The sequence below is a fragment of the Aythya marila genome (assembly GCF_965140915.1).
Source record: "Aythya marila genome assembly, chromosome: 1".
Classification (NCBI taxonomy): domain Eukaryota; kingdom Metazoa; phylum Chordata; class Aves; order Anseriformes; family Anatidae; genus Aythya; species Aythya marila.
Genome location: NC_139042.1, coordinates 74,565,640 through 74,587,744, shown reverse-complemented (window position 1 = coordinate 74,587,744; position 22,105 = coordinate 74,565,640).

Below are 22,105 nucleotides of genomic sequence, written 5' to 3'. Positions count from 1 at the left end.
AAAAGATGGAGAACAACTTTTTGCTTGGGCAGACAATGAGAGGACAAGAGGAAATGGTTTTACACTATAAAAGTTTATTTAGATTAGATGTTAGGAGCAAATTATTCACTCATAGGGTGATGAGACACTGGAACAGGTTGCCCAGAGAAGTTGGGGATGCCACATCCCTAGAGGTGTTTGAGACCAGTCTGGACAACCTGGTCTAGTGGGTGAAATCCCTGCCCATGATGGGGGGATTGGAACTAGATGATCTTTAAGGTCCCTTCTAACGCAAGCCCTTCTATGATTGTAGAAAAAGAATTTGTGTATATGCAGTGTGAACATTTTTCTGAATTCTAGTTATTCACAATACATTTGATACATAAAATTGAGTGTATCTGTAACATCATATCCACATTGAAAAAAGGACAAAAAAAAATAAAGATCCATTCTGCAGACACAGAATCACAGAATCATCCAGGTTGGAAGAGATCTCCAAATCACCGAGTCCAACCTCTGACCTAACACTAACAAGTCTTCCACTAAAACATATCACTAAATTCTACATCTAAACATCTTTTAAAGACCTCCAGGGATGGTGACTCAACCACTTCCCTAGGCAGCCTATTCCAATGCCCAACAAGCCTTTCAGTAAAGAAGTTCTTTCAGTAAAGAAGCACTTCCCTAGCCCTGCTGGTCACACTGCTTCTTATGCAAGCCAGGATGCTGTTGGCCTTCTTGGCCACCTGAGCACAATGCTGGCTCATATTCAGCTTACTATCAACCAATACTCCCAGGTCTTTCTCTGCCAGGCAGCTTTCCAACCACTCATCTCCCAGCTTGTAGCTCTTCTTGGGGTTATTGTACCCCATGTGCAGGACCCAGCACTTGGCCTTGATGAACTTCATACAGTTGGCCTCAGCCCATCGGTCCAGCTTATCCAGATCCTCCGAAGATTGACACACCCACCTAATTCGGTGTCGTCTGCAAACTTACTGAGGGTGCACTCGATGCCCTCGTCCAGATCATAGATAAAGATATTAAAGAGAACTGGCCCCAGTACTGAGCCTTGGGGGACTCCACTAGTGACCAGCCTCCAACTGGATTTAACTCCATTCACCACGACTCTTCGGGCCTGGCTATCCAGCCAGTTTCTAGCCCAATGAAGCGTACGCCAGTCCAAGCCAAGAGCAGCCAGTTTCTTCAGGAGAATGCTGTGGGAAACAGTGTCAAAAGCCTTACGGAAGTCAAGGTAGACCACACCCACAGCCTTTCCCTCATCCACCAAGCGCATCACTTTGTCATAGAAGGAGATCAGGTTTATCAAGCAGGACCTGCCTTTCGTAAACCCATGCTGACTGGGCCTGATCGCCTGCTTGCCCTGCAAGTGCCGCGTGATGACACTCAAGATAATCTGCTCTGTGAGCTTCCCTGGCACTGAGGTCAAACTAACAGGCCTATAGTTTCCTGGGCCAACCTTCCGGCCCTTCCTGTAGATGGGCGTCACATTTGCTAGCCGCCAGTCGACTGGGACCTCCCCAGATAGCTAGGACTACTGACAAATGATGGAAAGTGGCTTGGCCAGCTCTTCTGCCAGTTCTCTCAGCATCCTCGGGTGGATCCCATCCAGCCCCATCGACTTGCGTACATCTAAGTGCTGTAGCAGGTCACCAACCATTTCCTCATGGATTGTGAGGGCCACATCCTGTTCCCCATCCCCTTCCACCAGCTCAGGGTATTGGGTATCTAGAGAACAATGGGTCTTACTGCTAAAGACTGAGGCAAAGAACACATTAAGCACCTCAGCCTTTTCCTCATCTCTTGTAACTAAGTTTCCCCCCACATCCAGTAAAGAATGGAGATTCTCCTTAGTCCTCATTTTCATAATAATATATTTTTAAAAACCTTTTCTGTTGGCTTTAACAGCAGTAGCCAGATTGAGCTCCAGATGAGCTTTGGCCTTTTTAAGTTTGTCCCTACACACCCTTACAACATCCTTATAATCCTTCTGAGTGGCCTGCCCTCTTTTCCAAAGATCATAAACCCTCCTTTTTTTCCTAAGCTAGAGCCACAACTCTCTGTTCAGCCGTGCTGGTCTTCTTCCATGCCAGCTCATCTTTGGGCATGTGGAGACAGACCACTCCTGAGCCATTAAGATTTCCTTCTTGAGGAGTGCCCAGCCTTCCTGGACTCCTCTGCCCTTCAGAACCACCTCCCAAGGGGCTCTGCCAACCAGTGTCCTGAACAGCTCAAAGTCTGCCCTCCGGAAGTCTAAGACAGCAGTTTTACTGGTCTCCCTCCTGACTTCTCCAAAAATAGAGAACTCTACAATTTTGTGGTCACTCTGCCCAAGACAGCTCCTGACCACTACACCTCCCACCAGTCCTTCTCTGTTTGTGAACAGAAGGTCCAGCAAGGCACCTCCCCTGGTAGGCTCACTAACCAGCTGTGTCAGGAAACTCTCTTCCATGCCCTCCAGAAACCTCCTAGACTGCTTCCTCTGAGCTGTGTTGCATGTCCAGGAGATGTCTGGGAAGCTGAAGTCTCCCACGAGGACAAGAGCAGACCATTTTGCAACTTTTGCCAGCTGCCTGTAGAATTCTGTAATAGATCCCCACCAAGATGCCTGCCTTGTTTGCCTTCTCACTGATCCTAACCCATATGGACTCAACCTTAGAATTCCCAGACTCAGTCTCGAGTTCCGCAACATTAAAACACTAAATAATATATTGAGCCACACCACCACCCCTTCTGTGCTGCCTTTCCCTTCCGAAGAGCCTATAGCCAATCATTGCAGCACTCCAGTCATGGGAGTTGTCCCACCATGTTTCAGTGATGGCAACCAAGTCATAGCTAGCCTGCTGCACAATGTCTTCCAGCTCCTCCTGTTTGTTGCCCATGCTGTTCCTCCTGTTTGTTGCCCATTATTGTAGATGCACTTCAGCTGGGCCATTGCATCCTCCTCCAGCTCTGACATTGTTCTCCCTGGCACACCTCTAACAAGCCTTATTCCATCTTCATCCCCCTTCCTACCTAGTTTGAAGCCCTCTCAGTGAGCACTGCCAGCTCCTGTGCTAGTTTCTGTTTTCCCCTTCCCCAGACTGGTGGAACCCTGCAGTTAGCATGCCAAATGCCAAGTAAAGCACTCCGTGGTCAAAAAATAATAATAATTAAATTTTTTTTTTGTGTTGTCACCAGCCTCTGAGCAACCTGTTTATTAGCTGGGCTTTCTGAGTCCTCCCTGTACCCCTCCCAGCCACTGTAGGGATGCAGGAAAGCATGACCTCTACTCCCGCTCCATCTACTATTTTGTCCCAGTTCTCTAAAGTCCCATTTGCTAGCCTTAAGACTTCTCTCCAATATCATCTCTGCCAGGTTGGACTATCAAAGGAGGATAGTAGTCAGAAGGGGAACCAGGTTGGGAAGCTTTCTGTCAATGTCCCTAACCCTGGCCCCAGGGAGGCAGCAGACTTCCTTACGGGTAGGGTCAGATCGACAAATAGGGCCCTCTGTTCCCCTGAGAAGGGAGTCACCTACAACAATAACCCTTCTTTCTTTCTTAGTGAAGGCAGTCCTGAGGTGTGGAGTTGACTTCCTCGCCTTAGGCATCCTTCTGGGTATACTGTTCACCTCATCCTCACATACTGGTCTCTCAAGCTCCAGGGCCTCAAACCTGGGGAAGCAGGGCCAGTTGGGGGTTGCCTGCAACGTTGAGCAGGTACCTGTTTCCATTCCTCCTCAGCTCCTAGGTCCCGTCCTTCTGCTTGACAGTGCAGGGGGCCACAGGGACATGGAACTAGTAGAATGAGTTCAGAGGAGGACTACAAAGATGATCAGAGGACTTGAGCACATGTCATATAAGGACAGGCTGGGAGAATTGGGCCTGTTTAGCCTACAAAAGAGAAGACTGAAGGAAGACCTCATTAATGTTTGCAAATATCTGAGGGGAGGGCGTCAAGAGCACGTAGCCAGTTTCTTTTCAGTTGTGCCCAGTGACAGGACAAGAGACAATGGGCAGAAGCACAGGAAATTCCAACTGAGTATGAGGGGGCACTTCTTCACTGTGAGAGTGACAGAGCACTGGAACAGGTTGCCCAGAGAGGTTGTGGAGTCTCCTTCTCTGGAGATATTCAAAACCTGCCCGGATGCTATCCTGCACAACATGCTCTAGGCAATCCTTCAAACCACAGGGTGGGGTTGGACTACATGATCTTTAGAGATCCCTTCCAACCTCATCTATTCTGTGATTCTGTGATTCTGTGATTCTATGTTTCTGTGATTATCGTCTTTGGCAACCAATATTGCTGAAGACCTCTAAATTAGTTGTCTCTGGAGTGCTCCAAATTTCCTTTATACTTATCTGATCATTTATGAAGTGATCAGATTTCCAGTGGTCAGACTGGCTTCTTGATCTGTTTGTGCTCTGGCTCACTTCTTCAGGCAACCTACCATTAAGTGCTACATATGCTAGATTATATGGAGAGAGAGATATATAGAAGAATTCATTATACGTATATATATTTCCCCAGGGAATTGCTGACATTAAAATATAATCTGTAGTCCATATAAATGCAGCCTGTATCTAATTTAGACATCAAAAATTGGACATAATCTTCACACATGTAGTTAGAAGACTGAATTAGGTGCCTGATGTTATAACACACATTGCAACCTCCTGCTATGAATTCTGTTCCTTATCCTTTTCCTTAAATTTCTTCCCATTCATTCACTGCTGGTATTAGACCCTTCAATCTGGATCACATCTTTTCTGTCAAAGTGGGTAACGTCTTCTGCAAAAGGTATGTCAGTAGCAACACAAGCACAAGTTTGGTAGATATGCATAATATTCGTGACCAGGAACATTTTAGCTGTAGGAGCAAAGAGGATCACAGATAAATTTACTTTGAAAAAATATAATAAAATTTGTAGCTACATCAGTTGAAGTATAGCTGAAGAGAAAATAAGAGTCTTTTTCTACGCTGGTCATATATTAAAACAACAAACAACAACAACAAAAAGAAATCTTAGTCCTCAGATGTTAGCAATTAATTAAATCATAATGCATTTTAGGCAACTGATACACAAGGAATATATTTTTTCCCAGTCTAATTTAATCAGTTTATCAAAAAGTTGCAGTTCTATCTTCCAATCAGGGAAGCATATTCTTCTCTGTTGATTAACATTTATTTGTGGGAGATAGTTATTACTTCTGTCAAAACAAAAACAAATGCCATATCTGGGTGCTAATATGCTGTGTTCTTTCAAATTGAAGTAATGAAGTATTTTTATTTGCAGGTTGCTATTCAAAATTTTTTTCTCCAAACATACTTAAATTTCCAGTTTCCCAGTCTTCTTATGCTTCAGGCTAATATACATCAATCAGTGATAAAATATCCAAGTCCATGCTTAAAATAAATTTCTGATAATAAAAGCAAAAAGTTGTTAAAATATAAATAGTCCAATTTTGATTTCCTTCCACAATTGTTTTGAGCAATTCTAATCTGATTGAATGGAAGCATAGGCCTTCAAGTTTTGAAAGAGTGAGGTAATGTCTCTATAACTGTGACTATACATAAATGTATCAAGAACATGAGTCCCAGTCGAAATTCCTTGTAGATAACAACTGCTATCCTAACTTGCAACTTGTACATAAAAAACAGCTGAGGGAACCAAGAAAAAAAAAAAAAATCTAACACCACTGTATTTCAAACACAAAAAAAAAAGTTTAAAAAAAAAAATAATTTTTTCTCTCACTTGTATTTAACCAATCTCACTGAATCTCCTGATACCAGGATGCTTTTTTTTTTTTTTTTGGTTGTTGTTTTTTGTCCATCAGAAGACAACAGGGAATGTGAGGATGAAAAGAAGGATAGTAAATTATGTAGCATTTGTGAAGAAATAAAGCCAGACATTTCAGAAAAATTCAGAAATTATTCTCTGTGGCAATTTCTCTATATGAAACAAGCCACCATGAGTCACACTTGGATCACGAAAAGGTTTTCCACCTGTCTTCACCTTCAATGGCATGTACACGTCTGACAGCAGTGAGGATACTGGTTTCATGTTCTGAAATAAATATTCTTTAGAGAAAGGGGAAACAAGTAAAACAGTGAAGTTTTCTTTACAAGTAATCCATACCTCTGACTTTAGAGACAGATGGAATTCAGGGGCTATGCCCAAGCAAATTCTATGTCTAACACTAAAGGAAAACAATGTGGATGTAAATCAGTCCATACTCTTTAGTTTCAGAACCAGAAATTTATATTATTCCTTTTTATTTTACACGATACATATGTCTTAAAGAACATTCCAGGCTTTAAACCCAGATGTTCTCCCTATTTCTATTCTGGATTCATATCTGCTTCTGACTCTACATCTCATACATCAGCCTCTCTTCCACAACATCCATCCCATATTTTCGAATACCATGAAATAATTTTGGAACATTTTAAAGTATAAGCAACTTATATTTTCTCTGTTTTTTTTTTTTTTTTTTTTTTTTTTTTGTTTTTCTGTTTGTCCATTATATATTATTTCACTTCTTATCTGCAAATTCTTCAAATTCTGTAGCACTTTGACATATTTATTTTCCTTCTGTTGAAGTAAAGGATTTTATTGCCTGATTTTGAGTATAGAACTTTTTTTTTTAGCAATGGAGAGCCATAGCTGTCTGAATATCTTAGAAAACAAAACAACTTTTGTTGATCCTCTGTTTTCATTTTACTAAAAGTGGCTCCTTTATTTTTATTTGCCTGTCACTGAAAGAAAGGACAATTCATTTGGCAACAACTTATATATCCCTCCATTTCTGGCTGGCACATTGTCAAAGGATATTAATTCACCAAGTCTCTACTCATTAGCACAATTGCTATGTGTTTGTTTCATTTTAGAAAATGATGACAAGCTTATCTCTTATCCCTGAACTTTGGTAGTTCTGCATTTCATACATCAGATCTGAGTTTGTAAGATCAGTACTTTGTCAGCAGTGGATGTCACTGAACTATGCTTTACTATGGATATGTAACCATTTTAGCCTACAAAATAAGAGATAATTTACAGTTCTAAATGACCAGTAGAATGATTTTAAGACTATTGTTGTTAATAACTACCTCTGTTAAGAAGACCATTTCATTTTATCATTACTTCATCAAGTTAGAAATATTTTAAAGTTCTACTAGTTCTTTCATTTTTTTTTACTCAGTATTTCCTACTCAGTCCATTCCTAATGTTCATATTTTGGTGTTGTTTTATCCTCATGAATTTGGATCAATATATTCAGAATTTTTGTTTATCAGAACTTCTAGTTAAAGAGTTTTCCAGATGGAAAAAAAAAAAAAATTGTAAAGATTTAATTTTCATGAACATTTTCTGAATGTATATAAAAGTAAACATGATTTTTTACTATGTCCATATGTATTTTAAAAACATTAAGAATAATTGCTTGATATAATAGTTTTCCACAGCTTTTTCTTGCAGACTGGTCATCCTTCTCCAAATCACAGAAATCAATAAAATACTTCTTTTTGCCACAAAACATTAGATTATTGGAACAAAAATCTATAGGAAATTTACATTTCTTTGCCAGACTACCAGCACTTCAAATCTTAATTTGAAAATATTAATGCAGAAGAGTCTTTTTCTGGTTTAACCCCACATTTCACTTGATTTTGTCCCATTTTCCTTCTGGAACACATTGTTAATGTACTTAATTTCCAGCATATCACTCTGGAAGGGACTCACATAGAACAGATGTCCTTAAAGATATATGATCTTTCCAGACTCATTTCATTGAAATTTTAATAGCAGATCTTTGTAAACTTTAAATTACCCTTGTATGACCATCACATGCTTAGAGTAATGAAAATTCAGAGTTAATCATTCCCCAGTCGTCATCTTTTCTTACCCATTACACTTACTAGTGTCTATATATTCCTTCCATTTAAGTTAGGCTTAAGCAAAATTGCTCAGTATATGAATTCCCTGGAGAGAACCTGGAAATATAACTGCAAAAGAACAACTCCAATAATAATATTTGCTCACTCATTCTAAGAAAAATTAAAAGCAAATTATGTAAACATTGATAATAAATTAAAATCAAGATCTTTTCCTGCATCTTTCTTGCAATCAAACCTGATGTACATCTGTACTAAAAAGTGTAGTTTCAGTAGTGTAGTATATTGTCTTATAGGAGGCTGTCAGTTATGTTTGGTATTTACAGTTCAGGTAAGAGATCCCAAGGTTCTTTGAATTTATTGTCTTAATACGCATGCTATTAAAAAAAAAAAAAAAAAAAAAGTAGCAAAATGCATGCATCATCAGAGAAGGGCTTAACAGCAAAAGAGAGTGTCTCACTTGCTCACTACAAAAAACTTTGCTAGACTGGTTTCTTGGGTACGAGGTACAGGTTTGGTCTATGCATCTCAGAAGAGATGGAATGAAGTCAGTGAAAGTAAAGATGAAAGCAGAAAAAGGTAGATGGAATTGTCATTTTAAAGGACAGAATAAACAGATGTCCCAGATATCATTACAGAATTGTCAGATACAGTTCAGTAAATATGTCGTAACTATGCCATACAAGAATGATAGCTGGAGATCATAAGGAATTCATTAGCTATAGGTATTTAAAATACTACCAGTGTCATGTGTTTAACTACTTCAATAAGTAATCCTTTGTCTTTAATGAAAAGCTAACAGCAAATACGCAGTGAAAAAAAAAATAACGTAATGCAATTGACATTCCCTGTAAAGACGAAATATGCGAGTGATGTTTTGTTAAACAGAGAGAACGCAAGGAAATATCAAAGCCTTAGTGACTGTAGTAGAATTATAGAGTCATCTAGGTTGGAAAAGACCTTCAGGATCATCAAGTCCAACCATCAACCTGACCTACAGAGTCCAGTCACTAAACTATGTCCCTTAGTGTTGCATCCATAAAAAATAGATGCAACACTCTTAAAAAAGCTCCAGGTCAAGGGACTCCACCACTTCTCTAGGAAGCCCATTGCCTGACCACCCTCTCCAAGAAGAAATTCTTCCTAGTGTTCAATGTAAACCTCCACTGGTGAAACTTGAGGCCATTTCCTCATGTTCTATCATGTCACCTGAAAAAAAAAGAGACTGACACCCTCTTCATTGCAACCTTATTTCAGATAGTTGTAGAGAACAGTAAGGTCTTCCTTCAACTTCTGCTTCTCTAGAGTAAACAAACCCAATTCCCTCAAACAGTCCTCAAAAAAATGTGTTTCCTAGTCCCTCACCAACTTCATCGCCTTTCTTTGGACATACTCAAGTAACTCAATATCCTTCTTGTAGTAAATAGCCTGTAACTGAACACTGTATTGAGGTGCAGTCTTACCAGTACATCATAGAGACAATTACTTCCATAGACCTGCTGGCCACTCTGTTTCTGAAGCAAACCAGGATGCTTTCTTGACCACCTAAGCACATTGATGGTTAATGTTCATCTGGCTGTCGATTAACACCCCCAGGTCCTTTTCTGCCAGGCAACTTTTCAGCCACACACTCCCAAGCCTGTACAGCTGCCATATGGTTGTTATGAACCAAGTGCAGAACACAGCAATTAGCCTTGTTGAATGTCATGCTATTGGACTTGACCCATTAATCTAACCTATCCAAATCCACCTGCTAACCTTTCCTAACCTCAAGCAGATCAACAGTCCCACTGAATTTAGTATCAGCTGTTTATTTGCTGACAGTACATTCGATCCCCTCACCCATATCCTTGATAAAAATATTAAACAAAACTGACTCAAGTACTGAGCTTTGGGAATCCCACAGGTGACCAGCCACCAACTGGATTGAACTCCATTTACTATGGCTCTTTGAGTCCAACCATCCAGTCAGTTTTTCACCCAATGAACCATACACCTGCCCAAGACATGAGCAGCCAGTTTCTCCAGGAAAATGATGCAGGAAATGGTGTCAAACTCTTTACTGAAATCCAGGTAAACAGCTTTTCCTCCACTAAGTGGGTGATCTTGTCCTAGAAGGAGATCAGGTTAGTCAGGCTGGACCTGCCTTTCCTAAAACCATGCTGGCTGCTTCTCATCCCTCAATTGCCCCATATACATCATGTGATGACATTCAAGATAATTTCCATAACCTTCCCTGATACTGAAGTCAGAATGTCAAGCCTGTGGTTCCTTGGATCCTCCTTCTTACTCTTCTCATAGATTGGAGTCACATTTACTAACCTCCACGCAACAGGAATCCCCATTTAGCCAGGACTGCTGGCAATTTATTGAAAGTGGCTTGGCAAGAACATTCACCAGCTCCTACAGTATCTTTGGGTGAATCCTATCTGACCCCATAGACTTATGAACATTCAAAACATGAAGGAGGTCACTTCCCATTGGATTACAGGGCTTCGTCTCTGTGTTGGGTCTGTCTGAGCTGGAGTCACCTTTTCCCTGCAGCAGCCCACACAGTGCTGTGCTCTGCACTCATAGCTGGAACAGGACTGATATCACTCAAGTGTTGTGTCTATTGCTACATAGTGCTGGCACAGCACTATGGACTCCTTCCAAGCCCCCAGGAGCCAGCAGGCTAGGGGTGGCCAAGTGATGGGGAGGGGACGTCACCAGGACAGCTGACTTAAACCAACCAACGGGATATTCCATAACACCTGATGTCACACTCAGCAATAAAAAGGGGGGCTCTCATGGGGGAGGGGGCTGTTCCTCCTGAACAACCACTATGCGTTTTGAGGCTCTGCTTCCCAGGACGTGGCCAAATATCACTCATTGATAGGAAGTAGAGAATATTTTTTTCCCTCTCTCTGTGCTTCTGCGTGGACTTATTGTTTCTTTTGTTTATTTTGTTTATCTTTTCTCCCCATTCCCTTTCCCTTTAATTAAACCTTTCTCATCTCAAACCTCGAGTTCTCTGTGTTGTATTTTCTCCCCCTTCCTCTTCGAGGAGAGGGGGAGTGAGAGAGCAGTTGTGGTGGAGCTCGGCTGCCCACCTGAGTAAAACCACCACACTCTCTCTCCCCATTACAATCTTGCAGCTCAAGGGGCTGAGTACTTTGAGAACAATTGTCCTTACTAATAAAGATTGAGGCAAAATAGGCATTAATTACCTCTGCCTTATCCTCATCTTCCCTCACTACATTTCCTTTCACATCCAATAAAGGATGGAGATCCTCTGTAATCCTCCTTTTGCTGTTGATGTATCTATAAAAGCATTTTTAATGTTTTTTACTACACTGGCCAAACTGAGTTCTAGTTGGGCATTGGCCCTTCTGCTTTTCTCCCTGCACAGCATTACAACAGCTCTATAGTCCTCCTGAGCTGCCTGTCCCTTTTTCCAGAGTTCATAAACTGTCTTTTTCTTCCTGAGTTCCAGAAGAAGCTCTCTGTTGAGCCAGATTGGTCTTATCCTCCACTGGCTCAACATCTGGCATGTTAGGGCAGTCTGTTCTTGCATCTTTAAGATTTCATTCTTGAAGAAGGTCCAGCCTTTCTGGACTCCTTTACCTTTAAAAACCAGCTCTTAATGGGCCCTGTCAGCCAGGACTATATCATAGGCAATATCACAGAATCACAGAATCACAGAATTTTCTAGGTTGGAAGAGACCTCAAGGTCATCGAGTCCAACCTCCAACCTAACGCTAACAGCCCTCCACTAAACCATATCCCTAAGCTCTACATCTAAACGTCTTTTGAAGACTTCCAAGGATGGTGACTCCACCACTTCCCTGGGCAGCCTGTTCCAATGCCTCACAACCCTTTCAGTGAAGAAGTTCTTCCTAACATCTAGCCTAAAACTCCCCTGGCTCAACTTAAACCCATTCCCCCTCGTCCTGTCACCAGGCACGTGGGAGAACAGACCAACCCCCACCTCGCTACAGCCTCCCTTGAGGTACCTAAAAAGAGCGATAAGGTCGCCCCTGAGCCTCCTCTTCTCCAGGCTGAACAAGCCCAGCTCCCTCAGCCGCTCCTCGTAGGACTTGTTCTCCAGGCCCCTCACCAGCTTCGTCGCCCTTCTCTGCACCCGCTCAAGCACCTCGATGTCCTTCTTGTAGCGAGGGGCCCAAAACTGAACACAGTACTCGAGCTGCGGCCTCACCAGAGCTGAGTAGAGGGGGACGATCACCTCCCTAGCCCTGCTGGTCACGCTGTTCCTAATACAAGCCAGGATGCCGTTGGCCTTCTTGGCCACCTGAGCACACTGCTGGCTCATATTCAGCCGACTGTCCACCATCACTCCCAGGTCCTTCTCTGCCTGGCAGCTCTCCAACCATTCCTCTCCCAGCCTGTAGCTCTGCTTGGGGTTATTGCGCCCCAGGTGCAGGACCCGGCACTTGGCCTTGTTAAACTTCATGCAGTTGACCTCAGCCCATCGGTCCAGCCTATCCAGATCCTCCTGCAGAGCTTTCCTACCCTCAAGCAGATCGACACACGCACCTAACTTGGTGTCATCTGCGAACTTACTGAGGGTGCACTCGATGCCCTCGTCCAGATCATCGATGAAGATATTAAAGAGGACCGGCCCCAGCACCGAGCCCTGGGGGACGCCACTAGTGACTGGCCTCCAACTGGACTTGGCTCCATTCACCACGACTCTTTGGGCCCGGCTATCCAGCCAGTTTCTAACCCAACGAAGCGTGTAAAGATGGAACTTGTAAATCCACTCACTCCAGAATTGTACTTGACTACAAATATCTTCAAAATGATTTTTGGTAATGCCTTGAACTCTTCTGGGGCTGTGGTAATCTCCCACTTTACTCTATATGTGATAATAAGAAATGTTTTCAGGAAAGCTGGGAATTTTTTTATCATTGTTATATGGATTTTTGTTATGTTTTATATTATTTTGTTTGTTTCTGACAACACATTAAATGTAGTATAAAATGGCCCAGCATGGGTGGTAAAGGAAACACAAACACAGGAAATGCAGCAGGAACTGTAGGGAAAGTATCAATGGCACAAAGTTTTGAAGTCTAATTTGGCAGAAGAGAAGCACCAAAATTTGTTGAAACTAAAAGCATTCCAGTCTGAAGAGTTTACTATCTGATACACGTTGAAAAGTACTGTCACAGGGCTGAAAGTATTCAGTGAGTTCTTGGAACATATTGGGAATGACTTAAATTGAAAATAGTACAAGATTAAGCTCACAATTTGTTTAGAATTAATTCTGCATAATAACTCTCAGAAGTCAAATTAAAATTTGAACACAGTATAAAATAAGCATAAAAGACTAAAATTTTATATTTCAGAGTTGCACAGTTGAATAATAATGTACTTCAGGAAAGTGGATTTAAACAAACCTGACAACTTGTTTGTGAAGAAAGTAATCTAAAGCAAAAATATAGAACAAACAACATTTCTGAAAATGACAATACTAAAAACAGTGAGGTGAACTATCCCCATACAAAGCAAATGTAAGGTTGGTAGATCAGAAATTAATATAATCAGATGAAAAATTATTTTAAAAATATGAAAAGCAAAAAAGAATGATGGTAAAAATGAAAACAGTCAAACAATACAAAATAATTGATGAAAGAACAGAAAAAGCACATAGTGACTATAATTAAATGCCTGGGGAGCTGCCAAATACTTTGGTAATCAGTATGTTTCATGATTAGAAATATTCTATAGAAAAACAATACACTTAATAATTCACAAAAATCGACAAACTATTTTAAATCCCTTCCTAGAGGCAGGATTTAAAGAGGAAAGACAGCAGTTGTTGATCAAATAACGGATTAACTGGAAGTTGAAAACATGACAGACTGCACCCAAAGGTACTGACAGAGCTGGCCAGTGTCCTTGTAAGACCACTATCCATTGTCTCTAACAAACTGTTGAGACTAGAAGACATTTCACACAACTAGAAGAAGGCAAATGTCACGGCTTCAAAGGTTCAAAAGGTCAATGTGGGCAATTACTGGCTGGCTAGTCTCAATTTGACCCTTGGAAAAGTCATGGAGTCATCTAAAATCCTACAATACAGTTTTGAGCTGCCAGTGTAACAAAACTTTATTTTATTTTATTTATTTATTTATTTATTTAAGTATCATGCTTTTGGAAGCATCTGAAAAGATAGAATGGTAAGATACATTTCTGTATTCATAACAATAAAAAGTAGATCTAAGACCTTTGAAACACATGAAGGTGAAGGTGAATAGGAGCAGCCAACATGGATTTACAGAATATATCTTATGCTTCAGCAGCATAATTATCTTTTACAATATAATGAGGACAAGTAGGCAAGGAGAGAATAGTGAATGTCCAATACTTTGACTTCAGTAATGCTTTTGACACTTTTTCCCATTATATTCTTTTGGCAAAATTAGGATGTTACAGTGGACAACTATAAGAGAAAAAAAAATAATTAATGTTTAATGGTTGTTCTCTGTTAGGATGCCTCTGACAAAGGTCATAGCACATAATCTATTCTAGGCCCTGTTATGTTTAAAGTCGTTATCAACGACCTAGAAGAGATACTGAAGAGATGTTCGTTAAGTTCCTTAAGTTTGCAGGTGATACCTAATTAAGGTGACCAGTTGATATGCTTGAGGGCAGGGATGTCATTCAAATGATCCAAAGAAGCTAGAGGAATTGAGAAGCTCTGAGGAAAATTTGTTGGAACAGTGGTGGGAATATCTGTCATGTGCCCTGACAGCTCCTAGGCTGTATGAACAGGGGAACAGCCCACAGATCAAAAGGGATTTTCTCCTTTGTTATCTCCTACTGAGTCTAGGTGTTATTCACAGAAAAATATCTATATATGGATTTAGGGTAGCAATTTCTCTCTTATATCTACAAAGAACTCTCAGAACAATCTAACTGAAAAATATATTCACAGGTTATATATATATATATATTTTATTGCTGGACTGTCTTAAAAACACAATATAATTGAACAGTGTTTGGTACAGGTTTGTGTTAAATAACGTAATTTGTACAAAAAAAAAATATTATGACTATTGCAAATGTTACAGAAATTGAGGGTGAACAAAGATGAATGGATGAAAAAAAAAAAAATCCACGATTTTCAGATCAGGAATCTGATTACGATATTCATAACTGAAAAATACTGTTGTGAGCACCTGTCACGTTGTATATCTCTTAGAAGAAGTATGGATAAGTTCACTCCCAGGTTCTCATTGGTTTGTTGTAAAATTAAAACATTTATTGTAAAATTAAGAATACTTTTTGTTGTTGTGAATAACAAAATACATAATTCATAAAATTTCTGACACAGTATAGAAATATACTGTCACTGAGCCATAAAAATGAGAAGGGCCTGAAAAGGTCATCTACTCTGTTCTCCCACTACAAGGAAGATTAATTAAACTTAAAGCACTCCTGAAAGATATTTGTCAAATATTTGTCTAAGCCATTCTCAAAATTCTCCTCTTCCACAAACTTTTTAAGCTTTTTATTCTGATGCAGTACTAGAATGTTTCCCTTTAGTTTAAACTAGGTCTCCTTTGCTTCTGTTTAAGACTACCACTTCCAATCTCAAATCCTACAATAGAGTTTTGAGCTGTCAGTGTAACAAAACTTTTTTTTTTTCTTTTTTTTTTCTTTTTTTTTTAGTATCATGCTTTTAGGAAGCATCTGAAAAGACAGAATGGTAAAATACATTTCTGTATTCATAACAATAAAAAGTAGATCTAAGACCTTATTTAGGATATAATATAGAGTTTTGGCTACCTACATTAATGAACTTAAAAAGAAATAAGTTCAAAGAAATAACAAAATGATTTTTAATGGAAACAAGGTATACAGAAAGAGGTTACAGGTCTTGATTTGTTTGTTTTAGAAGTCATTTAATTTGGCTGAGCTAAATATTTGGGGGTTTGGAAGTGAGAAAAAAAAATAAATAAATTGAAAGATAATGCTGGTGCAAGGCAAACAAATATAATTTGATTATGAATATATTTCCAGATAGAATAAGTAAAATATTTACAATCATGAAATAAATTTTCAGAGAAGATTACTGATAAGAAGATTTTGGAGCCAATTACTTTAATTACTCTAAGGTTAACATTTAACAAATTTTATGGAAGAGATTCCGTTGATCCTAGAATGTGTTGATCCTCAACCCCCTTTTCTCCAAGTATAACAAGCAGAGTGGCCTCAGCTGCTCCTCACGGGACATGCCTTCCAGCCTTTTAACCAGCTTTATTGCCTTCCTCTGGACACATTCAAGTATCTTAGTACAGTTTTTGTGTTGTAGAGCCTAGAAATTACTCCAGGTGAGGCCACACCAATGTTGAATATAGTGGGATAATCACTTTTGACTGGCTGGTTATGCTATGTTTAATGCACCCCAGAATACTGTTTACACTCTGACCCACAAGGGCACACTGCTGACTCATGTTGGGATTACTGTCAACCAGCACCACCAGATCCCTCTGTGCAAGGTTGCTCTCCAGCCACTCATCTCCTTGTCTGTACTTCTGTCTGGCATTACTCAATTCCAAATGCAGAACTCAGCATTTGTTCCTGTTAAATTTCATGTCATTGCTGATGACCCAATGTACAATTAATTGACTTCATATCATTGTTCCTTATAGAATTTCTTTTCCTTATTAAACATAGTTTAAAGCCCTTTTAATAGGTCTTGTCAGGTTTTATTTATTTGCCAGAATTTATCTGAAACAAACAAGTTTGAAAGTACCTTATTTTTAACCTCATTTTAACCAGTATAAAAATCATCAAAATCAAACCAGATGTCAAAAGTGTGACCTGGGTTTATGGAATTAGGCAATGCTTATCCCATGAAAGTTTATAGGTCCTTCAGTATGGTGACAGATGTTAAAATTTATCCTAGAATCTCTAGAGTCAAAAAAGCAATAATACTTTATCCTTCATCTCTCCAGTTCCAGAATTTCATTATTAGAGTTTACAGAAATGTTTGCGGTGTAAATATTACAGGTGCTACTTTAGGAAAAAGTTTTGATTGCATCAAAGTTTTTTCTGAGATGTGAAATTGCTTTAACACATGCAAGTACTGAAATAAATAGTATGTGGAGTAGAAAACAAAATTAAGATTTTTAATTTTTAATATTTAATAGCTATATCCCTGACTTGTTTACTGATATTAGCCTTAGTATTTACTAGATTTTGAACGTTCTTCTATTACAAATCTCCCCAAAGTGTCTGTCTCACAAACATTCATGTCTGTGCCTAACATCTTTAAATAAAGTCATCCCGTTAGAGAAATTATTATGATAAAATTAGGTAATACTGAACAGATTAAATTCTTCCACATTCAGGTTTAAATTAATGTTCTTCAAACCTGGTCATTCTCTCAAAGGTATAATATGGTCTGCAGGTCAGGGACTTGAATACACTGGCCCTTCATGAAGAAATATGACTTTTGAAAATGGCTTAAAAAAAGACCTATTTGCATCATGCCTTTAAAAAGTACTTAGCTCAATAGTAGCAAAATGAAACATTTAGAAAACTGAGAAAAAGTGAAAAATTCTGATTTTCTTAATAACAACTTAGTAACTTAGAGCTAGACTTTTGGGAAAGGCAAACAAGGCAGGCATCCTGGTGGGGATCTGTTACAGACTGCCAAACCAGAATGAGGAGATGGATGAGAAATTCTACAGGCAGCTGGTAAAAGTTGCAAAATGGTCTGCTCTTGTCCTCGTGGGAGACTTCAGCTTCCCAGACATCTCCTGGACATGCAACACAGCTCAGAGGAAGCAGTCTAGGAGGTTTCTGGAGGGCATGGAAGAGAGTTTCCTGACACAGCTGGTTAGTGAGCCTACCAGGGGAGGTGCCTTGCTGGACCTTCTGTTCACAAACAGAGAAGGACTGGTGGGAGGTGTAGTGGTCAGGAGCTGTCTTGGGCAGAGTGACCACAAAATTGTAGAGTTCTCTATTTTTGGAGAAGTCAGGAGGGAGACCAGTAAAACTGCTGTCTTAGACTTCCGGAGGGCAGACTTTGAGCTGTTCAGGACACTGGTTGGCAGAGCCCCTTGGGAGGTGGTTCTGAAGGGCAGAGGAGTCCAGGAAGGCTGGGCACTCCTCAAGAAGGAAATCTTAATGGCTCAGGAGTGGTCTGTCTCCACATGCCCAAAGATGAGCTGGCATGGAAGAAGACCAGCACGGCTGAACAGAGAGTTGTGGCTCTAGCTTAGGAAAAAAAGGAGGGTTTATGATCTTTGGAAAAGAGGGCAGGCCACTCAGAAGGATTATAAGGATGTTGTAAGGGTGTGTAGGGACAAACTTAAAAAGGCCAAAGCTCATCTGGAGCTCAATCTGGCTACTGCTGTTAAAGCCAACAGAAAAGGTTTTTAAAAATATATTATTATGAAAATGAGGACTAAGGAGAATCTCCATTCTTTACTGGATGTGGGGGGAAACTTAGTTACAAGAGATGAGGAAAAGGCTGAGGTGCTTAATGTGTTCTTTGCCTCAGTCTTTAGCAGTAAGACCCATTGTTCTCTAGATACCCAATACCCTGAGCTGGTGGAAGGGGATGGGGAACAGGATGTGGCCCTCACAATCCATGAGGAAATGGTTGGTGACCTGCTACAGCACTTAGATGTACGCAAGTCGATGGGGCTGGATGAGATCCACCCGAGGATGCTGAAAGAACTGGCAGAAGAGCTGGCCAAGCCACTTTCCATCATTTGTCAGTAGTCCTAGCTATCTGGGGAGGTCCCAGTCGACTGGCGGCTAGCAAATGTGACGCCCATCTACAGGAAGGGCCGGAAGGTTGGCCCAGGAAACTATAGGCCTGTTAGTTTGACCTCAGTGCCAGGGAAGCTCACAGAGCAGATTATCTTGAGTGTCATCACGCGGCACTTGCAGGGCAAGCAGGCGATCAGGCCCAGTCAGCATGGGTTTACGAAAGGCAGGTCCTGCTTGATAAACCTGATCTCCTTCTATGACAAAGTGATGCGCTTGGTGGATGAGGGAAAGGCTGTGGGTGTGGTCTACCTTGACTTCCGTAAGGCTTTTGACACTGTTTCCCACAGCATTCTCCTGAAGAAACTGGCTGCTCTTGGCTTGGACTGGCGTACGCTTCATTGGGCTAGAAACTGGCTGGATAGCCAGGCCCGAAGAGTCGTGGTGAATGGAGTTAAATCCAGTTGGAGGCTGGTCACTAGTGGAGTCCCCCAAGGCTCAGTACTGGGGCCAGTTCTCTTTAATATCTTTATCTATGATCTGGACGAGGGCATCGAGTGCACCCTCAGTAAGTTTGCAGACGACACCGAATTAGGTGGGTGTGTCAATCTTCGGAGGATCTGGATAAGCTGGACCGATGGGCTGAGGCCAACTGTATGAAGTTCATCAAGGCCAAGTGCTGGGTCCTGCACATGGGGCACAATAATGGTTAGTTATAAAAGTTAGGTTCGTATGGGCCTACTTCTCAAGCTTGTCCAGGTCTCTTTGTATGGCTTTTCTTCTTCTTCTTTTTTTTTTTTTTCTTTCTTTCTTATTTTATATCGGCTTCACCGCTCAGCTTAGTGTCACCAAATTAGGTGGGTGTGTCAATTTGCTCAAGGGTACGAAGGGTCTGCAGGAGGGTCTGGATAGGCTTGACCGATGGGCTGAAGGTGAAAATTATACCATGACCCTAGACTCAAAAAGTCCACAGAAAGTGGATAGTAGGCTAAATTAGTAAAGTTATGCCTAAAGGAATAGTTGTTTAATAAATAAAAGACTAAAAATTACTAATTGAACAAATAGCAGCAAGATAGAAAAGTTTAAGCACACACTGAGGTACCTCAAACAAGTACATTACAAGGGAAAAGAGAATATTCTGTTAATGTTCTGTTAATGTGTTAGAAGGAGATTACCAACCAAATGGATAGTTCTTTACATCATAGAAAGGCAAAGCTGTTGTTAATTTTGTGGAAAGTATGAAATGTAGAACGAGTTCACACTTGACTTGAGATTACTTTTCATTGTGATCACATAGCTAAAACAGTGGGGGATCTGAACTATATGTACAAGAATGTGTTAAGAGACTGCTTGGGTAAATTTAAAGTTCATAGATCAAAATCTAATTCATTCACTATAGGATACCCTACAGAATTAAATAAGATAATTGCAATTATCAATGAGAATTCAAAGAGAAAAAGGAAAAACAGAGGGTTAAAACCAGTGCCAATTTTAGAAAAAAAATCAAGAACAGCTAATAAGAAACAGAATTACATTGAGCAAATACTGTCAAACTTAATTTCCTTTCACAAAAATACAATGGAATTTGGGGGCAAGTATGAAGAAACACGTAGGCTCTATTTTGAGAACATCAGAATTCTGACAGTGTTTCCAATGCATGATGTAAGATACAGAATTTACAGAAGCACTTTAGATGAAACTGTTCTAAAAAGGTATAAAACTGGGTAAATACTCAGAGTAGTTATCTCTGAGATGTTGCACAGATCTTTCTAATAGAAAGGATCAGAGGTTATAATAATTTCCAGCATTGGCTGGATCACATCCATCCTGATGTGAAAAAAAAACAAACGTTCTGCTGACATATATACATATAAATAAAAATGTAATTTTAAACTACACACTATTTCAAGACTGTGTAAAATTGTTTGAGAACACTGAAGGCGAGCAATTTGAAAATGTCTGCAGGAAACAAACAAACAAACAAACAAACAAAAAAAAACAGAAGGAATTATCAATGGAATCTTATGAAATAAAAAATGAAAATAACACCTAAAACTTTTTAAATACATGAAAAAGCTGTAAAAATAAGATGAATTAATTATCTTCAATGTTCAAAGAAGACAGAAGTTACTGATAAACTCAGTCACTCCAAGAGATATTTAGTTGTATTTAAGTGAAACTTCCTAATCGAAATTACAGTTAATGAACAGATTAGAATGACCAGGGATGTTGCAGAGTCTCCTGCAGGAATGGTTCAGATATAGTTGATAGCAAATTTACGAACAATGATTCATCACAGATATCAGAATTTTTTATTTTTGTTCTCCTTTCTTTGTTTTTGCAAAGCAGATATTCTTATGTGTCTCATCTCAGCTCAAGTAATGGGGTGAAACAGATTTACTGAAACAACATTACAGAGATAAATTGCATGTTGGTAAACTTCTCTGACACATCAAGATGAAAACTGCTACATAAGGGCAAAATATTGTATTGTATTACTAACTCCATGTATCACAGATATTTGGGGATGAAAGCAAACTGTAAACAAGGTCATCAGACTGATAATCTTTACAGACCTTTCTCCACTCTGACAACTGTATTTAGAATTTACTCGGTGTGTGCATTTGTAAATCCTGAGTTTTAAGAAAAGTTCAAAATAATCTTGCTGCTGCTCCACAGTAAGTGTTTGTTGTATTGTAATGTTTCTTAAATATTACTGAAGAAAAAGACAAAGGTTTGTCTATTTCAGTGTCAGATTTTCTAGAGAAGATAAGGAGCTTCCAACAATGGATTAAAAAAAAAAAAAAAAACAACAGAAAATCAAAGATAATTTCAGTGAGAATAAATGTGTATTTAATAATAAAGGCTGAATAAAGACTGAATTTCAATTATTCACTTACAAGTGGTAGTCATTTGCAATGCATGTGTCAATCTGTTTGACGGTAGGAAGGGTCTGCAGAAGGATCTGGATAGGCTGGACCAATGGGCTGAGGCCAACTGTATGAAGTTCAACAAGGCCAAGTGCTGGGTCCTGCACCTGGAGCACAATATCATTATCATGGTGGTTGAGTCACCATTCCTGGAGGTCTTTAAAAGATGTTTAGATGTAGAGCTAGAGATATGGTTTAGTGGAGGACTTGTAAGTGTTAGGTCAGAGGTTGGACTAGGTGATCTTGGAGGTCTCTTCCAACCTAGACAATTCTGTGATTCTGTGATTCTGCTTTTTTTTTTTTTTTCAGATTGGCCATTCAGTAGTACATATCAAATATAAACAGTAGCAGATGGAAGAAGAAGGTATGACCTCTAAGAAAAAAAGCAAAGCAGTAAAGGAATAATGGAAATCGGATGTTTTTCATGCAATCTGTCTTCACAGCTACAAACCAAAATATACAGAAGTTATGATTCTTTAGTAACAACTCTGAGAACGACATTTTTTATCAGAAGAAAAATTCTGCTAGTTGAATTTTCAAGCAATATTAAACAGTACAAAATTAGTCAGCTAC